We start from the raw sequence: 17,111 nt of genomic DNA, 5'->3' as shown, positions 1-17,111 counted from the left end.
GTGCTCTGATTTACGTGTGCTTATCCCCCTGGGTATCCCGTGTCAGATATTCCAAGTAACCTCAGCTTGTTATAAAGGCGACTGAGGAGATCGGGGTGTCAGTCTCAGTGACCTGGCTGATCGTGTGTCATCGCCCCCTGACGACGTCTATAGCTACTCATTATATAACATTGGTTTTGAAGGTCTGGACGTGATCATTTACAGGCGCCTTTCAGATATACACTATTAATCTGACATGTTTAACCTAATGATAAGTGTGAGTGCAGTAGGTGTCATATTGATTTGGTTAAAATCCGTCTCTAATCATTTCCTCACTTTCTATAATTCGGAACGTACATGCTGTTCATTGCATCATTCAATCTCATATCTGGTAATGAGTGCAGCTTACAATGAAGCTATCATTTGCAATACAAAGACAATGATTAATATTTCTAACTAACACGGGAGAAATGACACAATCATGAACACATGCTTATAATGTAGTCGGAACCGTACAACGGACGCAGCTGTTAGAAGAGAATTCTTATCATTGTGGAAATATGTTCTTCTTCCATGTTTATGACACGTGACTCAACTACACGACACAACTACACGACACAGCTACACGACACAACTACACGACACAACTACACGACACAGCTACACGACACAGCTACATGACACAACTACACGACACAACTACACGACACAACTACATGACACAGCTACATGACACAACAACACGACACAACTACACGACACAACTACATGACACAACTACATGACACAACTACACGACACAACTACACGACACAGCTACACGACACAGCTACACGACACAACTACACGACACAACTACATGACACAGCTACACGACACAACTACACGACACAGCTACACGACACAACTACACGACACAGCTACACGACACAACTACACGACACAGCTACACGACACAACTACACGACACAGCTACACGACACAACTACACGACACAGCTACACGACACAACTACACGACACAGCTACACGACACAACTACACGACACAACTACACGACACAACTACATGACACAACTACACGACACAACTACACGACACAGCTACACGACACAACTACACGATACAACTACACTACACAACTACACGACACAACTACACGACAAAGCTACACGACACAACTATATGACACAACTACACGACAAAGCTACACGACACAACTACATGACACAGCTACACGACACAACTACATGACAAAGCTACACGACAAAGCTACATGACACAACTACATGACAAAGCTACACGACACAACTACACGACACAACTACACGACACAACTACACGACACAGCTACACGACACAACTGCACGACACAGCTACACGACACAACTACACGACACAGCTACACGACACAACTACACGACACAGCTACACGACACAACTACACGACACAGCTACACGACACAACTACACGACACAGCTACACGACACAACTACACGACACAACTACACGACACAACTACATGACACAACTACACGACACAACTACACGACACAGCTACACGACACAACTACACGATACAACTACACGACACAACTACACGACACAACTACACGACAAAGCTACACGACACAACTATATGACACAACTACACGACAAAGCTACACGACACAACTACATGACACAGCTACACGACACAACTACATGACAAAGCTACACGACAAAGCTACATGACACAACTACATGACAAAGCTACACGACACAACTACACGACACAACTACACGACACAACTACACGACACAGCTACACGACACAACTACACGACACAGCTACACGACACAACTACACGACACAACTACACGACACAGCTACACGACACAGCTACATGACACAACTACACGACACAACTACACGACACAACTACATGACACAGCTACATGACACAACAACACGACACAACTACACGACACAACTACATGACACAACTACACGACACAACTACACGACACAACTACACGACACAGCTACACGACACAGCTACACGACACAACTACACGACACAACTACATGACACAGCTACAAGACACAACTACACGACACAGCTACACGACACAACTACACGACACAGCTACACGACACAACTACACGACACAGCTACACGACACAACTACACGACACAGCTACACGACACAACTACACGACACAACTACACGACACAGCTACACGACACAACTACACGACACAGCTACACGACACAACTACACGACACAACTACACGACACAACTACATGACACAACTACACGACACAACTACACGACACAACTACACGACATAGCTACACGACACAGCTACACGACACAACTACACGACACAACTACATGACACAGCTACAAGACACAACTACACGACACAGCTACACGACACAACTACACGACACAGCTACACGACACATCTACACGACACAGCTACACGACACAACTACACGACACAGCTACACGACACAACTACACGACACAACTACATGACACAACTACACGACACAACTACACGACACAACTACACGACACAGCTACACGACACAGCTACACGACACAACTACACGACACAACTACATGACACAGCTACAAGACACAACTACACGACACAGCTACACGACACAACTACACGACACAGCTACACGACACAACTACACGACACAGCTACACGACACAACTACACGACACAGCTACACGACACAACAACACGACACAGCTACACGACACAACTACACGACACAGCTACACGACACAACTACACGACACAACTACACGACACAACTACATGACACAACTACACGACACAACTACACGACACAGCTACACGACACAACTACACGATACAACTACACTACACAACTACACGACACAACTACACGACAAAGCTACACGACACAACTATATGACACAACTACACGACAAAGCTACACGACACAACTACATGACACAGCTACACGACACAACTACATGACAAAGCTACACGACAAAGCTACATGACACAACTACATAACAAAGCTACACGACACAACTACACGACACAACTACACGACACAACTACACGACACAGCTACACGACACAACTACACGACACAGCTACACGACACAACTACACGACACAGCGACACGACACAACTACACGACACAACTACATGCCACAGCTACACGACACAACTACACGACACAGCTACATGACACAACTACACGACACAACTACATGACACAGCTACATGACACAACAACACGACACAACTACACGACACAACTACATGACACAACTACATGACACAACTACACGACACAACTACACGACACAGCTACACGACACAGCTACACGACACAACTACACGACACAACTACATGACACAGCTACACGACACAACTACACGACACAGCTACACGACACAACTACACGACACAGCTACACGACACAACTACACGACACAGCTACACGACACAACTACACGACACAGCTACACGACACAACTACACGACACAGCTACACGACACAACTACACGACACAACTACACGACACAACTACATGACACAACTACACGACACAACTACACGACACAGCTACACTACACAACTACACGACACAACTACACGACAAAGCTACACGACACAACTATATGACACAACTACACGACAAAGCTACACGACACAACTACATGACACAGCTACACGACACAACTACATGACAAAGCTACACGACAAAGCTACATGACACAACTACATGACAAAGCTACACGACACAACTACACGACACAACTACACGACACAACTACACGACACAGCTACACGACACAACTACACGACATAGCTACATGACACAACTACACGACACAGCTACACGACACAACTACACGACACAACTACACGACACAGCTACACGACACAACTACACGACACAGCTACATGACACAACTACACGACACAACTACATGACACAACTACATGACACAGCTACATGACACAACAACACGACACAACTACACGACACAACTACATGACACAACTACATGACACAACTACACAACACAACTACACGACACAGCTACACGACACAGCTACACGACACAACTACACGACACAACTACACGACACAGCTACACGACACAACTACACGACACAGCTACACGACACAGCTACACGACACAGCTACACGACACAACTACACGACACAACTACACGACACAGCTACACGACACAACTACACGACACAACTACACTACACAACTACACGACACAACTACACGACAAAGCTACACGACACAACTATATGACACAACTACATGACACAACTACACGACACAACTAAACGACACAGCTACCCGACACAACTACACGACACAACTACACTACACAGCTACACGACACAACTACACGACACAGCTACACGACACAACTACACGACACAACTACACTACACAACTACACGACACAACTACACGACAAAGCTACACGACACAACTATATGACACAACTACATGACACAACTACACGACACAACTACACGACACAGCTACACGACACAACTACACGACACAACTACACTACACAACTACACGACACAACTACACGACAAAGCTACACGACACAACTATATGACACAACTACACGACAAAGCTACACGACACAACTACATGACACAGCTACACGACACTACTACATGACAAAGCTACACGACAAAGCTACATGACACAACTACATGACAAAGCTACACGACACAACTACACGACACAACTACACGACACAACTACACGACACAGCTACACGACACAACTACACGACACAGCTACATGACACAACTACACGACACAGCTACACGACACAACTACACGACACAACTACACGACACAGCTACACGACACAACTACACGACACAGCTACATGACACAACTACATGACACAACTACACGACACAACTACACGACACAGCTACACGACACAACTACACGATACAACTACACTACACAACTACACGACACAACTACACGACAAAGCTACACGACACAACTATATGACACAACTACACGACAAAGCTACACGACACAACTACATGACACAGCTACACGACACAACTACATGCCAAAGCTACACGACACAACTACACGACACAGCTACATGACACAACTACACGACACAGCTACACGACACAACTACACGACACAACTACACGACACAGCTACACGACACAACTACACGACACAGCTACATGACACAACTACACGACACAACTACATGACACAACTACATGACACAGCTACATGACACAACAACACGACACAACTACACGACACAACTACATGACACAACTACATGACACAACTACACGACACAACTACACGACACAGCTACACGACACAGCTACACGACACAACTACACGACACAACTACACGACACAGCTACACGACACAACTACACGACACAGCTACACGACACAGCTACACGACACAGCTACACGACACAACTACACGACACAGCTACACGACACAACTACACGACACAACTACACTACACAACTACACGACACAACTACACGACAAAGCTACACGACACAACTATATGACACAACTACATGACACAACTACACGACACAACTACACGACACAGCTACACGACACAACTACACGACACAACTACACTACACAGCTACACGACACAACTACACGACACAGCTACACGACACAACTACACGACACAACTACACTACACAACTACACGACACAACTACACGACAAAGCTACACGACACAACTATATGACACAACTACATGACACAACTACACGACACAACTACACGACACAGCTACACGACACAACTACACGACACAACTACACTACACAACTACACGACACAACTACACGAAAAAGCTACACGACACAACTATATGACACAACTACACGACAAAGCTACACGACACAACTACACGACACAGCTACACGACACAACTACACGAAAAAGCTACACGACACAACTATATGACACAACTACATGACACAACTACACGACACAACTACACGACACAGCTACACGACACAACTACATGACAAAGCTACACGACAAAGCTACATGACACAACTACATGACAAGCTACACGACACAACTACACGACACAACTACACGACACAACTACATGACACAGCTACACGACACAACTACACGACACAGCTACATGACACAACTACACGACACAGCTACACGACACAACTACACGACACAACTACACGACACAGCTACACGACACAACTACACGACACAGCTACATGACACAACTACACGACACAACTACATGACACAACTACATGACACAGCTACATGACACAACAACACGACACAACTACACGACACAACTACATGACACAACTACATGACACAACTACACGACACAACTACACGACACAGCTACACGACACAGCTACACGACACAACTACACGACACAACTACACGACACAACTACACGACACAGCTACACGACACAACTACACGACACAGCTACACGACACAACTACACGACACAGCTACACGACACAGCTACACGACACAGCTACACGACACAACTACACGACACAACTACACGACACAACTACATGACACAACTACACGACACAACTACACGACACAGCTACACGACACAACTACACGACACAACTACACTACACAACTACACGACACAACTACACGACAAAGCTACACGACACAACTATATGACACAACTACACGACAAAGCTACACGACACAACTACATGACACAGCTACACGACACAACTACATGACAAAGCTACACGACAAAGCTACATGACACAACTACATGACAAAGCTACACGACACAACTACACGACACAGCTACACGACACAGCTACACGACACAACTACACGACACAGCTACACGACACAACTACACGACACAGCTACACGACACAACTACACGACACAGCTACACGACACAACTACACGACACAGCTACACGACACAGCTACACGACACAGCTACACGACACAACTACACGACACAACTACATGACACAACTACACGACACAACTACACGACACAGCTACACGACACAGCTACACGACACAACTACACGACACAACTACACTACACAACTACACGACACAACTACACGACAAAGCTACACGACACAACTATATGACACAACTACACGACAAAGCTACACGACACAACTACATGACACAACTACACGACAAAGCTACACGACACAACTACACGACACAGCTACACGACACAACTACATGACAAAGCTACACGACAAAGCTACATGACACAACTACATGACAAAGCTACACGACACAACTACACGACACAACTACACGACACAACTACACGACACAGCTACACGACACAGCTACACGACACAGCTACACGACACAACTATATGACACAACTACACGACACAACAAAACGACACAACAAAACGACACAACTACATGACAAAGCTACATGACACAACAACACAACTAGTCTATGGTTGCTAAAATAGTTGTATTGGCCACTTTTCAACAGGAAATGTAAACCATATTAGATAAATAATCTAGTTTTGATAGCTGTACTATAACTGTCAGGCCAAGTTCGAATTTACTTTCCTCATGGTACAAAGAAGTCATTTCTCCCATGAAAATATCAAGGCCAGAATCACATGATCAAATCTGACTATTTCACCGGGTTCACCAGGTACAGTTTCATACTGTTGTGTTGTCTGTAAGTACAAGTGTTGTGTTGTCTGTAAGTACAAGTGTTGTGTTGTCTGTAAGTACAAGTGTTGTGTTGTCTGTAAGTACAAGTGTTGTGTTGTCTGTAAGTACAATTGTTGTATTATCTGTAAGTACAAGTGTTGTGTTGTCTGTAAGTACAAGTGTTGTATTATCTGTAAGTACAAGTGTTGTGTTGTCTGTAAGTACAAGTGTTGTGTTGTCTGTAAGTACAAGTGTTGTGTTGTCTGTAAGTACAAGTGTTGTGTTGTCTGTAAGTACAAGTGTTGTGTTGTCTGTAAGTACAAGTGTTGTGTTGTCTGTAAGTACAAGTGTTGTATTATCTGTAAGTACAAGTGTTGTGTTGTCTGTAAGTACAAGTGTTGTGTTGTCTGTAAGTACAAGTGTTGTGTTGTCTGTAAGTACAAGTGTTGTGTTGTCTGTAAGTACAAGTGTTGTGTTGTCTGTAAGTACAAGTGTTGTGTTGTCTGTAAGTACAAGTGTTGTATTATCTGTAAGTACAAGTGTTGTGTTGTCTGTAAGTACAAGTGTTGTGTTGTCTGTAAGTACAAGTGTTGTGTTGTCTGTAAGTACAAGTGTTGTATTATCTGTAAGTACAAGTGTTGTATATATCTGTAAGTACAAGTGTTGTGTTGTCTGTAAGTACAAGTGTTGCGTTGTCTGTAAGTACAAGTGTTGTGTTGTCTGCAAGTACAAGTGTTGTATTATCTGTAAGTACAAGTGTTGTATATATCTGTAAGTACAAGTGTTGTGTTGTCTGTAAGTACAAGTGTTGTGTTGTCTGTAAGTACAAGTGTTGTATATATCTGTAAGTACAAGTGTTGTGTTGTCTGTAAGTACAAGTGTTGTATTATCTGTAAGTACAAGTGTTGTGTTGTCTGTAAGTACAAGTGTTGTGTTGTCTGTAAGTACAAGTGTTGTGTTGTCTGTAAGTACAAGTGTTGTGTTGTCTGTAAGTACAAGTGTTGTATATATCTGTAAGTACAAGTGTTGTGTTGTCTGTAAGTACAAGTGTTGTATTATCTGTAAGTACAAGTGTTGTGTTGTCTGTAAGTACAAGTGTTGTGTTGTCTGTAAGTACAAGTGTTGTGTTGTCTGTAAGTACAAGTGTTGTATATATCTGTAAGTACAAGTGTTGTATATATCTGTAAGTACAAGTGTTGTGTTGTCTGTAAGTACAAGTGTTGTATATATCTGTAAGTACAAGTGTTGTGTTGTCTGTAAGTACAAGTGTTGTGTTGTCTGTAAGTACAAGTGTTGTGTTGTCTGTAAGTACAAGTGTTGTGTTGTCTGTAAGTACAAGTGTTGTATATATCTGTAAGTACAAGTGTTGTATATATCTGTAAGTACAAGTGTTGTGTTGTCTGTAAGTACAAGTGTTGTATATATCTGTAAGTACAAGTGTTGTGTTGTCTGTAAGTACAAGTGTTGTATTATCTGTAAGTACAAGTGTTGTGTTGTCTGTAAGTACAAGTGTTGTGTTGTCTGTAAGTACAAGTGTTGTGTTGTCTGTAAGTACAAGTGTTGTATATATCTGTAAGTACAAGTGTTGTGTTGTCTGTAAGTACAAGTGTTGTATTATCTGTAAGTACAAGTGTTGTGTTGTCTGTAAGTACAAGTGTTGTGTTGTCTGTAAGTACAAGTGTTGTATTATCTGTAAGTACAAGTGTTGTGTTGTCTGTAAGTACAAGTGTTGTGTTGTCTGTAAGTACAAGTGTTGTGTTGTCTGTAAGTACAAGTGTTGTGTTGTCTGTAAGTATAAGTGTTGTGTTGTCTGTAAGTACAAGTGTTGTGTTGTCTGTAAGTACAAGTGTTGTATATATCTGTAAGTACAAGTGTTGTGTTGTCTGTAAGTACAAGTGTTGTATTATCTGTAAGTACAAGTGTTGTGTTGTCTGTAAGTACAAGTGTTGTGTTGTCTGTAAGTACAAGTGTTGTGTTGTCTGTAAGTACAAGTGTTGTGTTGTCTGTAAGTACAAGTGTTGTGTTGTCTGTAAGTACAAGTGTTGTGTTGTCTGTAAGTACAAGTGTTGTATATATCTGTAAGTACAAGTGTTGTGTTGTCTGTAAGTACAAGTGTTGTATTATCTGTAAGTACAAGTGTTGTGTTGTCTGTAAGTACAAGTGTTGTGTTGTCTGTAAGTACAAGTGTTGTATTATCTGTAAGTACAAGTGTTGTGTTGTCTGTAAGTACAAGTGTTGTATATATCTGTAAGTACAAGTGTTGTATATATCTGTAAGTACAAGTGTTGTGTTGTCTGTAAGTACAAGTGTTGTATATATCTGTAAGTACAAGTGTTGTGTTGTCTGTAAGTACAAGTGTTGTGTTGTCTGTAAGTACAAGTGTTGTGTTGTCTGTAAGTACAAGTGTTGTGTTGTCTGTAAGTACAAGTGTTGTATATATCTGTAAGTACAAGTGTTGTATATATCTGTAAGTACAAGTGTTGTGTTGTCTGTAAGTACAAGTGTTGTATATATCTGTAAGTACAAGTGTTGTGTTGTCTGTAAGTACAAGTGTTGTATTATCTGTAAGTACAAGTGTTGTGTTGTCTGTAAGTACAAGTGTTGTGTTGTCTGTAAGTACAAGTGTTGTGTTGTCTGTAAGTACAAGTGTTGTATATATCTGTAAGTACAAGTGTTGTGTTGTCTGTAAGTACAAGTGTTGTATTATCTGTAAGTACAAGTGTTGTGTTGTCTGTAAGTACAAGTGTTGTGTTGTCTGTAAGTACAAGTGTTGTATTATCTGTAAGTACAAGTGTTGTGTTGTCTGTAAGTACAAGTGTTGTGTTGTCTGTAAGTACAAGTGTTGTGTTGTCTGTAAGTACAAGTGTTGTGTTGTCTGTAAGTATAAGTGTTGTGTTGTCTGTAAGTACAAGTGTTGTGTTGTCTGTAAGTACAAGTGTTGTATATATCTGTAAGTACAAGTGTTGTGTTGTCTGTAAGTACAAGTGTTGTATTATCTGTAAGTACAAGTGTTGTGTTGTCTGTAAGTACAAGTGTTGTGTTGTCTGTAAGTACAAGTGTTGTGTTGTCTGTAAGTACAAGTGTTGTGTTGTCTGTAAGTACAAGTGTTGTGTTGTCTGTAAGTACAAGTGTTGTGTTGTCTGTAAGTACAAGTGTTGTATATATCTGTAAGTACAAGTGTTGTGTTGTCTGTAAGTACAAGTGTTGTATTATCTGTAAGTACAAGTGTTGTGTTGTCTGTAAGTACAAGTGTTGTGTTGTCTGTAAGTACAAGTGTTGTATTATCTGTAAGTACAAGTGTTGTGTTGTCTGTAAGTACAAGTGTTGTGTTGTCTGTAAGTACAAGTGTTGTGTTGTCTGTAAGTACAAGTGTTGTGTTGTCTGTAAGTACAAGTGTTGTGTTGTCTGTAAGTACAAGTGTTGTGTTGTCTGTAAGTACAAGTGTTGTGTTGTCTGTAAGTACAAGTGTTGTGTTGTCTGTAAGTACAAGTGTTGTGTTGTCTGTAAGTACAAGTGTTGTGTTGTCTGTAAGTACAAGTGTTGTATATATCTGTAAGTACAAGTGTTGTGTTGTCTGTAAGTACAAGTGTTGTATTATCTGTAAGTACAAGTGTTGTGTTGTCTGTAAGTACAAGTGTTGTGTTGTCTGTAAGTACAAGTGTTGTGTTGTCTGTAAGTACAAGTGTTGTGTTGTCTGTAAGTACAAGTGTTGTGTTGTCTGTAAGTACAAGTGTTGTGTTGTCTGTAAGTACAAGTGTTGTGTTGTCTGTAAGTACAAGTGTTGTGTTGTCTGTAAGTACAAGTGTTGTGTTGTCTGTAAGTACAAGTGTTGTGTTGTCTGTAAGTACAAGTGTTGTGTTGTCTGTAAGTACAAGTGTTGTGTTGTCTGTAAGTACAAGTGTTGTGTTGTCTGTAAGTACAAGTGTTGTGTTGGCTGTAAGTACAAGTGTTGTGTTGTCTGTAAGTACAAGTGTTGTGTTGTCTGTAAGTACAAGTGTTGTGTTGTCTGTAAGTACAAGTGTTGTGTTGTCTGTAAGTACAAGTGTTGTGTTGTCTGTAAGTACAAGTGTTGTGTTGTCTGTAAGTACAAGTGTTGTGTTGTCTGTAAGTACAAGTGTTGTGTTGTCTGTAAGTACAAGTGTTGTATTATCTGTAAGTACAAGTGTTGTGTTGTCTGTAAGTACAAGTGTTGTGTTGTCTGTAAGTACAAGTGTTGTATTATCTGTAAGTACAAGTGTTGTGTTGTCTGTAAGTACAAGTGTTGTGTTGTCTGTAAGTACAAGTGTTGTGTTGTCTGTAAGTACAAGTGTTGTGTTGTCTGTAAGTACAAGTGTTGTGTTGTCTGTAAGTACAAGTGTTGTGTTGTCTGTAAGTACAAGTGTTGTGTTGTCTGTAAGTACAAGTGTTGTGTTGTCTGTAAGTACAAGTGTTGTGTTGTCTGTAAGTACAAGTGTTGTGTTGTCTGTAAGTACAAGTGTTGTGTTGTCTGTAAGTACAAGTGTTGTGTTGTCTGTAAGTACAAGTGTTGTATTATCTGTAAGTACAAGTGTTGTTCGGCGTTGGGGTAGCCTAGTGATTTAAACCGCCCTCTCATCACACAAAAGGACGGTGTGAAAGGCCGAAACATGCCCCTGGCCAGGTCTTCCCGGAGGAAGTAAAAGCCTTGGCCAGTTTTCCTCCACCCTGGCCAGACTTTAATCCCTCGAATTGAGTGTAGAGATCTGGCCAAGGATATACCTTCGCCAGGGAAGTTTCAGTCCAGGCAATGTCGTCACCGGAGGAGAACTGTTCTAGGAGAAGAGCTGGCCTGGGGAAGGTTAAGCCTGGGACACCGGTTTCAAGTCCTCAAATGGGTTTAATATGTGAAGCCTAACTGGTGTCACTGGCCTTGATATTGATGAAGCATGTCACTTCATGATACCAAATCAGTTTTTTTCCACGAAATGAAAAAAAGCGTCTTATGCGCCATTCTAATAAATGCTACTAGTGATCATTTTGTGTCGACAGAAAATGAAGAATATTTTTATTGCTTTCTGAATAGTCTCACATGCTGAATTAAAGATATACAATGACTGGTCCCGTGTCCTCTTCATCGGTGTCATCATAAATGTGTTCGGACTGGTCACCCTGTATGTCCCGTTGACTGTGGTGGCAGGTGCGTGATTCAGGTTGTTCTGTCCCGGTCTGTGAACCCGTATCCTCTCTAAAATTGGATGAACAACAAGTTATAGTTTCCTGAATTAATTTCATCGCTTAAAAGTGGTTTACTTAATGGAGGTGATTGCGACCGATCTTTTCTAAAACCATAATAAGATACGACGAGTGTCTGATTCAATTTGATCAATTTGTTTAATGGTCGTTTAATTAGTCGTGATGATCGCGATATAACGTACATTTTGGCTGAGAGACCTCTGCGGTAGCAGCAGTAGCCAACTGTACTTGCTGCCAGGATGCAGATGACAAACACCACCAGGTACTTCACAGTCTCTGTGTCGATTGGTGAAGAGTCTGAAAGAAATAAACAACTTACGTCGGTACAATACTATTTCTGAAAATGTCAATTCTGTACATTTTTTAAATATTGATCAGATATGTTCAGGGCCTTTTTCAGTTTTTACTTCCTACAATGGGCATGCTGACGGGAAAAGGTAACTGTGCTTCATGAAAAGTAGTGTAAATGTTCTTATTTAAAATAACAGCATAATATTTGGTCGACCGTCTGAATCATAACACATTCATTGACAAAATCCACACCAAAGAGAGGCACGTCCGAAAAGAAAACAGCTCACTTAATAATGTCAATATCGTGCAACACCACCGTGTGCGTTGATACATGCGAGGCAGCGGGGGCGAACTGAAGACACCACATGATTGAAAACATGATTGGGGATGTTGTTCCACATGTAAATCAAATACTGGTTTTACTGAGCTAGCATTACAGGCTCGTTCGGGTCCTGTCGTAGGCGTCCCCTATCTCATCCCAGGCCTGTGTTACAATGTTATGCTGCTTCAAAAATCCTGTTACAACATGTGCAACGTGTGGGGGGGGCATTTTCCTTTTGCAACGTGACGTCACGTCACTGTGTTTGGACGAAGGGTGAAACATGCCCTTGAACGATGTTGTCCCGGCAGCGTACCCCATTCAAGTTGCCATTAACAATGATGAGATACGTTCTCCTTTGAGTTGTGATGCCACCCCACACCCTTACACCTCCACCCCCAAACTGACGACGTTGCGTAACACAAATGTCCTTACGACGTCCTCCTGCTAGCAGACCCTTGCACGACCATCAGAGCTGTCCAGATGACACCTGGACTCATCTGCGAATAGTATACTGCCCCTGTTTTGTCTTCCGAACCTCAGCTACTGGCTACACCGAGCTCGGAAGCACTACTGTGTGTATCGACGGTTCAATAAGGCTCTGCCATTACTTTCTGTCCACCTAGGAATTGTCCGAGCTGCTAATGTGGCAGGTTGGTATCGATTCCGTGAATGCATCAAACACATATAGCTGTCTTGTTGACATGGCGTCACTTGTTGGCGACTAATACGTAAGTAATAAGCGTTGCCCTGCTGAAGATAACGTCTGATATTGTGTTTTGTTGAACACTGAAATTCCTTTTGTGCCATTCCTGTTTGCAGCATCTCGACGGTGCGACTATTTGCAGCAAGGAGTGGCAATGCGTATGAGCACCTGACAGCTGAATGGTCATTATGCGCTGTTCACATTCAAAGACCACATGAGTGAGTATTATTGTCCCTACAAACAGGCAAACATCTAAATTGTGCGCCGTGCATGAAATTGATTTGAAGTCTTTCTGAATGTTTTAGGGTGCATTATCTATTTTCAGAAAAGATAAATTAATTAACTTTATCTCAAACCATGAATAAAGTAAATGGGTTTTTTTCAAAATACACAGTACACATTACCAAGGCAACACAATCACTGCTTTCATGTTTCACAATCCCCCATAGACAGTTCCCAATGTGACATTTCAGAATACCTTTATATTGACTTGGAATTTTATGATAATATTTCTCAACATTTCGTTTCAGAAACAACTACTGCTGTTATGATAAACATTAAAGAAGAACCCAAAAAATCCAGATCAGTATTAACAAGCGATATGTCAGACCAATCAGCATGACTTACCTGTAACACAAGATCCGGCAGAGCAACTAGGTGATGAGCCGTTGTTTGTACAGTTATACCCACACATGTATTGAGTGATATTCTTCACAAGTATACATACACTTGTGTTCATACCAACAATACCACCCAGACATACGTTGCAAGATAGGTTGCAGCTTTCTACCAATAAACCACTGCTGCAACCATTGCAACAAGATCCGTTGTTTAAGGCACAGGTGAGGTTGAGGCATTGCTGCAGACACAGTTCACAATCAGACCTGACATGTCCAGGTGCACATCCTTCAATACACGCACCTGCGCGGTTGCACCTTTGATGGGTGCATTTAGGGTTGCATCGCCTTGAACACTTCGGGCCGTACCAGCCATCTACACAACCGTGAACACACTCGCCAGTCTGGCTGTGGCACTCTGGGGTACATGAGTCTCCCTCAGGACATCGTTCATCAGTAGACAGGGAGGGATCAGCTCGGCAGGTGTCACTGCATGCTTCAGTACAGTTGTCTCCATAGAATCCTTGTCTGCATCCCTGTTGGCAGCCACTCTCACATCCACCGACACAGTGCTCACACGAGGATCTACAGTCCAGTCCAGAATATGGAGGCTGACACTCCTCACATGTTCCTGTGATCCTGTTGCAGGACTTGCATCTGCTGGAACACGTCCTACATCCTTCTCCGTAGTATGAGTCGCTGCAGCCAGAGAAACAAGTTCCACCCATCTGGCAATACTTCCCATCACATCCACCTGGGCATCTGGTACAGTCTACCTGGTGAGTGTAACATGGTCTCTGGCAGTTTGGGCCTTGGAATCCTGGTATGCAGCCATCAGTACATCTCCCAATCCCCCTGTCGAGGTGCAGCTGACATGTGTGGTACCTGCACCTTCTGCTGCAAACATCCATGCACTTTGGGCCGAAATATCCTTTAGAGCAGTTGGTGCTGCATCGACCTGTCTGGTCCTCACACTCGGAGCAGTGCTGGTTATAGGAACATTTACCACCTGAGAATAAATAAAAGCTACCAAAACAATTTCCTTAGTCATAACGTATCTCTTCTATTAAAAGTCAGAGTCCACTGTACGACTCAGACCATATCATCATACTTTAATTGTAGCAACAGCCACCGCTAAACAATGCCATGTGATGCCAGCCCAAGGAGAGGTTGTGCATAAGTTCCTCTCAGCGATCTATTATATCTCCACACAATCTCATTGAATAAGCCCATCGATGTTGGGAGATTTCAGTATTTGTCATTGAAACTTGTCCCTGCACTACAGACGCTCGCGCCTTGCTATTTAGTAATACCAATTATTGTTATCAAACATTTGTATCTTAAACGGGTCAATTATATATACACTAGACATCAAAGACATCAAATGCATTGTCTATTCTTGCTGGAGTGACACCGTCAAAGAGCATAGTTTTTTATCAACTAATTTAATAATAATGTCAACATTCTGGAAGCGCTGCCAACAAGCGACCCACTTTACGATGCCCTACCTCATGTAGCACAATGTATATAGATTACTAATCTGCTTACCTTGTGTGGGGATAAGCATCCATGCAATCACTGTAACCCCAAAAGGCCACATTGTCTCCCTGAGCATGAAAGAAGCAAATTAAAACAGCTGATTAATGTCCGGTTAGAGGATACAATCTCACGAATTCTGGACGTTTACACTCCTTAAGTCATACATAGGAGGTGATAATTACCAGATGAATATAAACGTGGTTCATCACTGTTTCATCCTAGGTCTGTACTACAAACACAAGGAGCATGCGTGTACATGTTCCCCAGGTAATACGATGTGCCTACACAAGACACTGACATGCGTTAACACAATGCGCCTACACAAGACACTGACATGCGTTAACCCAATGCGCCTACACAAGACACTGACATGCGTTTACCCAATGCGCCTACACAAGACACTGACATGCGTTAACCCAATGCGCCTACACAAGACACTGACATGCGTTAACCTGCTGCGACCCTGAAATGCACCGGTCATATCACAGGTTTTGCTTTCTTGTTCCTTTGTGAAAATAGTACGATGAGTAAATGTAATTTTTAGATTCTACATTGAATTGATGGTAAAATAGAATATGGAATATTTCATCAGGTTACTTTGGTTTGTCTTTAGATGGCGAGTGTCAGAACTCCATCATATCTACTTTATCAAAAATATATTTTGCTAACCCATCTTCAACACAGAGCACCGCAGCCTTGGCGGACTGATTGGGAT

This window comes from Haliotis rufescens, unplaced genomic scaffold, assembly GCF_023055435.1.
Source record: "Haliotis rufescens isolate VD_foot unplaced genomic scaffold, xgHalRufe1.0.p SCAF_9, whole genome shotgun sequence".
Lineage (NCBI taxonomy): Eukaryota > Metazoa > Mollusca > Gastropoda > Lepetellida > Haliotidae > Haliotis > Haliotis rufescens.
Note: the sequence above shows the minus strand (reverse complement) of the source record.